Genomic DNA, 10,698 nt, shown 5'->3' with positions numbered 1-10,698 from the left:
ATTAAAGGGCAGCATAATATATAGGTACACAATAGGCGGAGGTCGCAGTGAGCCGAGATCGCGCCATTGCACTACAACCTGGGTAACAAGAGTGAAACACAAAAAAAAAAAAAAAAAAAAAAAAGTAGAAGACACAGCTGGAAGAGTCCTGTAGGCACCTGCAGTCCCCATTGTAAGAGCAAAGGGGACTTTATTTCTGACTTTATCTCACAGAAGTTCTTAGGAAAGATAGCCAGAAGAATGGGTGGGGGGGTGGTCATAGAAAGAAAAAAATCTTCCAGCTTAACTGTGCAATAATTTTGCCTGAGCAAAAATTTGATGGAGCAGAATCGGGGGGAGCAAATTGGAAGTGCAGATATGAGCACAGAAGCTGGGTAGCAGACTGTGGGCAGGTGGAGTGAGGTGAGGCCTGAAAGCCCTGCTGGGTTTCTCACTGGGGAGGCCTGTAGCCTGGGGCAAGATCTCAGCTCTGCACACTGGCTGCCTGTATCCTGCTGTTAGCAGGGCAGGGTGGGAGCTGGGTGAGGCCTGTCACAGCCAGCTTTCTTGATTTTCCTGGTTCCCTGTATGAAGCAGCAGAGGCAGCCATAATTCCCCTTCAAACGTAATTGGAATGAGAACCACCCCCCTCTCCCCACAGTGACTGCAACAAGCCCTGCCCAATGAGTCTGAGCTCTGACCTGCCTAATCTTGTCCCCACCTGATGGTTTTTCTCTACCCACGCTGGTAGCTGAAGACAAAAGACCTTAACCCTTGGGAGCTCTATGGCCCACCCATCACCTGAGAAACCTGAATATTATCCTGGCCAATGTATGGCAAGCCTATTCTCCCTTTTCTACTATCTCAGCTGGTGCCCTCTTGAAAGCACCACCTCTGCTGGAGGCTGACTGACACAAGCCATCAGAGCAACTCATAACAGAAAAACTCTGCTCCAAGGAAGGACAACAGCAAATTCTACCACCTGTAACATCCTGGCTAATCAGAGGCCCTGAGTCTGTCCATGTGAAACTTTACTGCTTGCATAACCAGCATTTGAGAAAAACAGTGCACTAAACAAAACTGTAACCAAGGTCTGTCACAGAGTCCTCTTCACTCCCTTGCCACTTCCAATGGAGCAGCTGCCGATATCCATGGCTGTGAGGCCTGAAGAGAGATCACATGACAGGGCTCTTCGCAGACATTCCTCAATGCCAGCCTGGAGCTGCGGAGCCACACTTGGTTGCTAGACCCAGAAGAGCAATATCACTGTAGCCTGGTTCACAGAAAGCCCCATCCATAGGGAAAGGGGGAGACACCTTTGTCACCCCATGGGACAAAAGAATCTGAACAGCAACCCATGAGTTCTAGATATTTTTACTGAGACAGTCTACTCAAATGAGAGGGAACCAGAAAAGTAATTCTGGCAATATGACAAGACAAGGTTTTTTTTTTTTTTTTTTTTTTTTGAGACAGAGTCTTACTCTTGCTGCCCAGGCTGGAGTACAGTAGTNAAAAAAAAAAAAAGAAAAAAGAAAAAGAAGACGTATATTGTAGGCTGGGCAAGATGGCTCATGTCTGTAATCTCAGCGCTTTGGTAAGCCAAGGCAGGCAGATAACCTGAGGTCAGGAGTTCGAGATGAGCCTGACCAATATGGTGAAAACTTATCTCTACTAAAAATACAAAAATATTAGCCAGTTGTGGCTGCGTACACCTGTAGTTCCAGCTATTCGAGAGGCTGAGGCAGAAAAGCTGCTTGAACCTGGGAAGCGGAGGTTGCGGTGAGCCGAGATACACCACTGCACTCCAGCCTGGGCAACAGAGCAAGACTCCATCTCAATAAATAAATAAATAAATAAATAAGAACGAGAGAAAGCTGTAGTTATTATTTTAAAATTAGAATAGTAGAATTTAAAACAAAAAATTTAACAGACTTAAAGAAGGACATTTGATAGAGCTAAAATGGATAATAAAAAAGGTAAAAAGGATGACATGACAATTATAAACATATATACACCCAAGAAATAATCAGCAAAATACATAAAGCCAAAACTGAGAGAAACGAAGAAAAAATAGAGAATTCAACCATAATAATTGAAGACATAAATACCTTTTAATAATGATTTAAAAAGTAGTAAGAAGGTGAGCAAGGAAATGAAACACTTGAAATTATGAAAATAACTAGACCTACCAGACACACTTAGCATGCCACCAACAAGCAACTGCAGATTATGCATTCTTCTTAAATGCATGAGGAATCATCTCTAGGAGAGAAAATACTCAATGCCATAAAAATAAATAATATAATTTTAATAATTTAACAAATGCAGTGTGTGTTCTCTAACCATAGTGAAAGAAAATTAGAAACTAATGACACTATAAATCTGGACAGATAGGTAGACATTATTTCTTCTTGAAGGTGAAAGGAAAATTGTCGTAAAGTGTTTGTAAAAGTACACCCTCAGGTAAAGAATGCTTGCTTCTTTATCACATTTATCCATGCTTAGTCCAGCCTTAGAGAATTCTTTCTTTGTCCTATTTCTTAATAGGCTCCACACTGAATTCAGTAATCGTAGCTAAGAAACAGTAGCAAAATTAGACAGACCAACTTTTGAATTAAACTACAACTTCCTGGAATCTAAGTATGTTGAAATCCTTTTGTAAAAAAAAAAAAAAATCTATGTTTATAAAGGAGATCTCTATTAGTAAGGCGTCTGCCACACATTAAAAATATTTAGTTGAATTTTTTGGCTCATGCCTGTAATCCCAGCACTTTAGGAGGCCGAGGAGGATGGATCACTTGAGGTCAGGACTTTGAGACCATCCTGGCCAACATGGTGAATCCCCATTTCTACTAAAAATACAAAAGAAAAAAAAAATTAGCCAGGTGTGGTGGAAGATGCCTGTAATCCCAGCTACTTGGGAGGCTGAGGCAGAGAATCACTTAAACCTTGTTATTTTTGTAACATTTATAAATAACTTAGGGCCGACCACAGTGGCTCACACCTATAATCCCAGAACTTTGTGAGGCAGAGGCAGGTGGACCATTTGAGATCAGGAGTTCAAGATCAGCCTGGCCAACATGGTGACAGCCAGTCCCTATTAAAAACAGAAAAATTAGCCAAGTGTGGTGGTGTGCCTGTAGTCCCAGCTACTCTGGAGGCTAAGGCAGGAGAATTGCTTGAGTCTGAGAGGCAGAGGTTGCAGTGAGCCGAGATCATACCACTGCACTCCAGCCTGGGCAACAGAGTGATACTCCATCTTGAGAAAAAAAAAATGCCTTCATAATAATCATTTAAATATAATCAATACTTGAGTAAATTTTTGGTTTTGAGCCTCTGGACTCAGGTGTCAGGATGGGTAGCCATGTTGAGGCCTGGCAGTAAGTTCTCAGTTCCTAGGCTGGCAGCTACCAGACAGAATCACGGCCAATATGGTCCCTTCTCTGTCCCAGCTTTGCCTCCTGGCTCTTCTTTAAGGGGTTGAATTTTTCTTCTGCCCTGTGCTCCACACTTGGTATGTAAATTTAGGACTTACTCAAAGCCTGACTTTCATAGCTATTTTGTGTGCAACATGCCTACTTAAGAGCCAAGATGACTGTAAAATCCTGTCTGTTTCATAGATCAAAATCTTTTTCTGTAAACTATTAAAATCATATTATGGTAATTTAATAACAATCATAAAATTTCTGAGTCATTTGTGTGTTAAAATACTAAAACATTAAGTATTAAATATAAGTTTAATGCTAAAATGGCAGATAGAAGATGGGCTAATGTGCAGCTCCCACTCGGAAAGGCAGAACAGCATGTGAAGGCTCACATTGTGAACTGCTCTAAGAGCCACCGCACAAACATACCAGGAAAACCAAAAAGTATCACAAACCCTTTAAAAGAAGCAGCTTGGGCCGAGCGTGGTGGCTCACACCTGTAATCCAAGCACTTTGGAGGCCAAGGCGGGTGGATCACCTGAGGTCAGGAGTTCAAGACCAGCCTGACCAACATGGTGAAACCCTGTCTTTAAACAAAAAACAAAATTAAAAAAAGATTAAAAAAAAGAAGCAGCTTGCTGCTGCAAACTCTGTGACATAGCTGAAGAACTGAGTTCCCAAAGTGTGAGGGGGGAATGCTACCTCCAAACACACATGCCCACTGGGGAACCTGAAAATCCAGATTACAGGAGAAGGATTTCACCTCACCTATAGCTGAAATGAATTTAGAAAGGCAAGTGAGATATAAAAGTAGAAGACGGGCCGGGCGCGGTGGCTCACCCCTGTAATCCCAGCACTGTGGGAGGCCGAGGCGGGTGGATCACGAGGTCAAGAGATCGAGACCATCCTGGTTAACATGGTGAAACCCCGTCTCTACTAAAAATACAAAAAATTAGCTGNTGAACCCAGGAGGCGGAGGTTGCGGTGAGCCGAGATCGCGCCATTGCACTCCAGCCTGGGTAACAAGAGCAAAACTCCGTCTCAAAAAAAAAAAAACCAAATAATTCCATCAAAAAGTTGGCTAAGAACATGAATAGACAATTCTCCAAAGAAGATATACAAATGGCCAACAGTCATATGAAAAAAAATGCTCAACGTCACCAATTATCAGGAAGGTGCAAATCAAAACCATAATGTGATACCACCTTCTGCAAGAATGACCATAATTAAAATATCAAAAAATAATAGATGTAGGCATGGATGTGGTGAAAAGGGAGCACTTTACACTGCTAGAGGGAATGTAAACTAGTACAACCACTATGAAAAACAGTATGGGAATTCCTTAAAGAACTAAAAGTAGAACTACCATTCGGTCCAGCAATCCCACTACTGGGTGTCTACACAGAGGAAGGAAGCCGTCATATGAAAAAGACATATGCGGCCAGGTGTGGTGGCTCACGCCTGTAATCCCAGCACTTTGGGAGGCCAAGGCGGGTGGATCATGAGGTCAACAGATCAAGACCATCCTGGCCAACATGGTGACACCCTGTCTCTACTAAAAAAATACAAAAATCAGATGGGTGTGGTGACGTGAGCCTGTAGTCTCAGCTACTCGGGAGGCTGAGGCAGGATTGCTTGAACTCGGGAGGAAGAGGTTGCAGGGAGCCAAGATTGTGCTACTGCATTCCAGCCTGTTGACTGAACAAGACTCTGCCTAAAAAAAAAAAAAAAAAAAAAAAACAGAAAAGAAAAAGACATCTACACATGTCTGTTTATAGCAGCATAATTTGCAATTGCAAAAACAGAGCCAGCCCAAATGCCCATCAGCTAATGAGTGGATATGGAATACACACACACACACACACACACACACACACACACACGTCCATACATATACCATGGAATACTACTGAGCCATAAAAAGGAACAGAATAATGGCATTTGCAGCAACCTGGATGGAACTGGAGACCATTATTCTAAGTGACGTAACCCAGGAACAGAAAACCAAACATCGTATGTTCTCACTTGTAAGTGGGAGATAAGCAATCAGGATGCAAAGTCATAAGAATTATATAATGAACTCTGGGGACTAGGAAGGAAGGGCACTAGAGAGTTGAAGGACAAAACTCTACACGTGGGGCAATGTGTACAGTGCTCGGGTGATGGTTGCACCAAAATCTCAAAAATCACCCGGATAAAGGAATTATGTTGGCCAGGTGTGGTGGCTTACGCCTGTAATCCCAAAACTTTGGGAGGCCGAGGCCGGTGGATCACCTGAGATCAGGAGTTCAAGACCAGCCTGGCCAACATGGTGAAACTCTGTCTCTACTAAAAATACAAAAATTAGCCTGGCATAGTGGTGTGTGCCTGTAGTTCCAGCTGCTCTAGATGCTGATCCTAACCTACTTCATAAGTTAAAGAGAACTTATTCAGAACAGGGTAAAGAGCATTGTCAGGGAGCCATTACTCCTGTGAATGAGCATAACTTTTAGGTCTTTTTCTCATGGTTTAGAGTAAATGAGGCAATGGTTAGACATTTATCTTCCATAATTAGGTCTACAGTAGATTCTATTGTAAAGGCTATGGCTACACAATAGACTTTAAACTTTCTCATTAAAGTTGTGCTAAATAGTGAATTTCTCTAGATTACTTACTGGATAAACAGAGAAGCATCTGTGCAGTTCTAATACTTGTGTTTGCATGTAGAAAAATACATTGGATATTAGAGAGAGTCAGCTGTAGGAGATTAATGAACAGGATGCTTGGTTGAAATGAATAGATCTTTTATCTAGCTAATTATTTGGTTTATTTAATTTTAGTTGGTTGTTCATGGGGACTCTAGCTAAAAAGCATAGTTCAACCTCTTGGTATTACCCTCCTGATGTCAAAATAGTAGTCTCACGACTGCACTATGTTCTCTCAAAAGTTATAAATGTTTGCATGAAGTCATTTCTAGAATGCCAAATGGTTTCTCATTAATCGGAATGACAAAAACTCAAAGACATATATGTGACCATGAGGACACCATAACCTATGAATAACATGATAGATAAGGACAAAAACCCAAAACAAGGGAAACTAAGTGGCACTAAGGCCCTGAGTTTTGGTTAAAATCTGACCCACGTGAGAACATAACCAAATTGGGGGAATTTTTTTTAATAGAGACGGGGTTTCACCCTGTTGGCCAGGATGGTCTCTATCTCCTGACCTCGTGATCCACCCGCCTCGGCCTCCCAAAGTGCTGGGATTACAGACATGAACCACCTCACCTGTAAGACAAGGTTCTAATAAAATCACCAAAAGGTCACACTAGCTTTCTAATAATGGATGCAAACTAAGAAGAAATGTCTGAATTACCAGATAAAGATTTCAAAAAGTAAAATAATTAAGCTACTCAAAGAGTTACCAGAGAAAGGTGAAAACCAACTTAAATTTTAAAATCAATACAAAATATGGATGAAAACTCTCCAGAGAAATAGATATTATACATAAAAAACGATCACCACTTCTAGAAATAAAAGGTACATTTAGAGAAATATAAAATAAACTGGAAAGTTTCAAAAATTGACTAAAGCAAGTAAAAGAAAGAAGTCCAGAGCTTAAAAAGCTTCAAATTAACCCAATCTGACAAAGACAAAGAAGAAAAAAATCAATAAAATGAACAAAGTTTCTAAGAAATTTGGGATTATGTTAAATGACATAACCTATGAATAATCAGCGTTCCTGAGGAACAAGAGAAATCTCAAAGTTTGCAAGACTTATTTGAGGGAATAATCAAGAAAAACGTTTCTGGTTTTGCTACAAATCTAGACATCCCAATACGAGAAGCTCAAAGAACACCCAGAAAATTCATCCGAAAAAGATCATCACCCAGGTACATAGTCATCAGGTTATCTATAGCCAAGAGGAAAAAAAGACTCTTAAAAGCTGTGAGGCAAAAGCATCAGGTGACCTATAAATAAAAACCTACTAGATTAACAGAATATTTCTCAGCAGAAACCCTACAAACAAGAAGGGATTGGGGTCCTATCTTTAGCCTCCTTAAACAAAAAAAAATTTCAGCCAAGAATTTTGTATCCAGTGAGTTTAAGCATCATAAATGAAAAAGAGATAGTGTTTTTTAGACAAACAAGATGAGAGAATTCACGATTACCAACCCACCACTAGAGAAATGCTAATAGGAGTTCTAAATCTTGAAACAAAACCTCAGAATACAAAAAAATATAATCTCCTTAATGCATAAATTTTAAAGTGCCTATAAAATAATAATACAAAGAAAAAACAAGATATTCAGGCAACAGCTAGCATGATGAGTACAGCAGTACCTCACATCTCATTACCAACATTGAATGTAAATGGCCTAAATGCTCCACTTATAAAGTACAGAATGGCAGAATAAATAAAAACCTACACACCTAGTGGCTGCTGTCATCAAGATATTCACCTAACACATAAGGAATCACATACGCTTAAGGCAAAGGAGTAGAAAAAGATATTTTATGCAAATGAAAACCAAAAGCAAGTAGAAGTAGCTATTCTTTTTGTTGCTGTTGTTGTTTTTGAGATGGAGTTTCACTCTTGTTGCCCTGGCTGGAGTGCAATGATGCAATCTTGGCTCACTGCAACCGCTACCCCCGGGGTCCTGCCTCGTTCTCCCAAGGATCTGGGATTACAGGTGCCTATCACCATGCCTGGCTACTTTTTTTTTTGTATTTTTATTAGAGAACAGTGTCTCCATGTTGGCCAGGCTGGTCTCAAACTCCTGACCGACCTCAGGTGATCCACCTGCCTTGGCATCGCAAAGTGCTGGGATTACAAACATGAACCACCACCCTGGCCTGGGCTAATTTTTGTATTTTTAGTAGAGGCGGGGTTTCACCATGCTGGCCAGGCTGGTCTTCAACGCCTGACCTCTGGTGATCCACCTGCCTCAGCCTCCCAAAGTGTTAGGATTACAAGTGTGAGCCACTATGCCTGGCTAGTGGGATTTAATGACTACAAATCTTTTGCACAGCAAAGGAAATCATCAGAAGAGTGAACAGACAACTCAGAGAGTGAGAGAAAGTTTTTGTAAACTATGGGCCTGACAAAGGACTATTTTCAGAATCCTCAAGAAACTCAAATCAATTAGAAAACAAGGCCGGGCGCGGTGGCTCAAGTCTGTAATCCCAGCACTTTGGGAGGCTGAGGCGGGTGGATCATGAGGTCAAGAGATCAAGACCATCCTGGTCAACACGGTGAAACCCCGTCTCTACTAAAAATACAAAAAATTAGCTGGGCATGGTGGCGCGTGCCTGTAATCCCAGCTACTCAGGAGGCTGAGGCAGGAGAATTGCCTGAACCCAGGAGGCGGAGGTTGCGGTGAGCCGAGATCGTGCCATTGCACTCCAGCCTGGGTAACAAGAGCGAAACTCCGTCCCCCCTCCCAAAATAAAAAAAATTAAAAATAAATAAATAAATAAATAAAAGAAATAAAAAAAAGTCCACTGTTCAAACAATGTTCAAATAACGCAGATCCCAAGCTGTAATCACTCTGGCTGTTTCAGTACCTCATTTTCATTTTCTGTGTGTTGCTTTCGTTTTTCGGTCCATAAATCATTTTTGACCAGGAGGCTGTGCTGGAGTCTCTCTGAGTCTACTCTAGATCCACAGGCTTCCCGATTTGAAATTAATTTTTTCTCAATTAAACTGTTAAATTTAATATCTCTAAAGTTGGTTGTTTTTAAGTTTTTTATGATAAAAAGTAAATAATGTGTTGGGCTTTGATTTTCTAAACTCATCCCTCAGCTATTTTCCCAAATTATTCTACATTCTTTCAAAATGCTTCTGCATTTTTTTTTTTTTTTAATTTTTGAGATAGGGTCTCACTCTATCTCCCAGATTGGAATGCAGTGGTGTATCCAGTTATGACTCACTGCAGCCTTGATCTTCCATGTTCAAGCAATCCTCCTGCCCCAGCTCCCCAAGTAGCTGGGACAACAGGTATGCACCATTAAGCCATTATGCCTGGCTAATTTTTTAAACTTTTTTCATGAAGACAAGGTCTTACTATGTTCCCCAGGCTGCACTCAAACTCCTGAGCTCAAATGATTCTCCCATCTCAGCCTGCCGAAGTGCTAAAATTACAGATGTGAGCCACTGTGTGCATCTGCAGTTCTTGAGAGGAGTATTACCAATAATTAAACAGTACTAAATGGGCACAGGTTTGAAAGGAATCTGACATCTATTCTAGAAGTGTCACTCTCGAGGATTTCAAGGATCTAAGGCAGCTACTTTAGTAGTGTGATCTATGCAGGTGCATGGGCTTTGGGGTCAGACAGAGTTGTTCCTGAATCTCAGCCCAGCCACTTAGTAGCTGTGAGTCTTTGAACAAGTTTTTTGATGTGGACAAGTTCTATAAATCACATATGCAAAAAAAAAAAAAAAAAGGCAGAATGATACTGATTGCAAAAATGGTAGCAATTTTTTATCCCTCCTATATCCATGCCCACTCCCGGGTACTTTCACAGCTGTTCCCATTGAGATCCAGAATCTGTTTTCTGAAACCTAGATCTGGCTGGCCTTATTTGCTCAAGGCAGTAAAAACCTGTGACCATGCCAGTGTGCTAGTTTGGGGCCTTGAATGCTTCTGTTTTTCTTTCAGAATGCTGCCATCTCCATGAAAAAGAACCCATGTTAGGCAGCTGGAGGATAACATATCATGGGGAGGAGAAGCGAGGTGCTCCTGTTGACAGCTGCAGAAGCAGAAGTGCACAACCAGAAGCACAGATGCCTAGTTAACAAGCAGCTGATAACACATGTCTGAAGGAGCTCAGCTGAGACTGCAAGAATTGCTCCACTGAGCGCAGCTTAAATGACTGACCATCTCAACAGTGAGCTAAGAAGTCTTGGATGGGCCAGGTGCGCTGGCTCAAGCCTGTAATTCCAGCACTTTGGGAGGCTGAGGTGGGCGGATCACCTGAGGTCAGGAGTTCGAGACCAGCCTGACCAACATAGAGAAAACCCATCTCTACTAAAAATACAAAATAGCTGGGCATGGTGGTACATGCCTGTAATCCCAGCTGCTAGGAAGGCTGAGGCAGAAAATCACTTGAACCTGGGAGGCAGAGGTTATAGTGAGCCAGTATCATGCCATTGCACTCCAGTCTGGGCAACAAGAGTGAAATGCCATCTTAAAAAAAAAATAGTTAAAAAAGAACAACAACCTGGCCAACATGGTGAAACTGTCTCTACTAAAAAATACAAAAATTAGCTGGGCATGGTGGTACATGCCTGTAGTCCCAGATACTCGGGA

This window comes from Cebus imitator, unplaced genomic scaffold (assembly GCF_001604975.1).
Source record: "Cebus imitator isolate Cc_AM_T3 unplaced genomic scaffold, Cebus_imitator-1.0 Scaffold581, whole genome shotgun sequence".
In the NCBI taxonomy this organism is placed as follows: domain Eukaryota; kingdom Metazoa; phylum Chordata; class Mammalia; order Primates; family Cebidae; genus Cebus; species Cebus imitator.
This window is presented reverse-complemented; position numbering follows the sequence as displayed.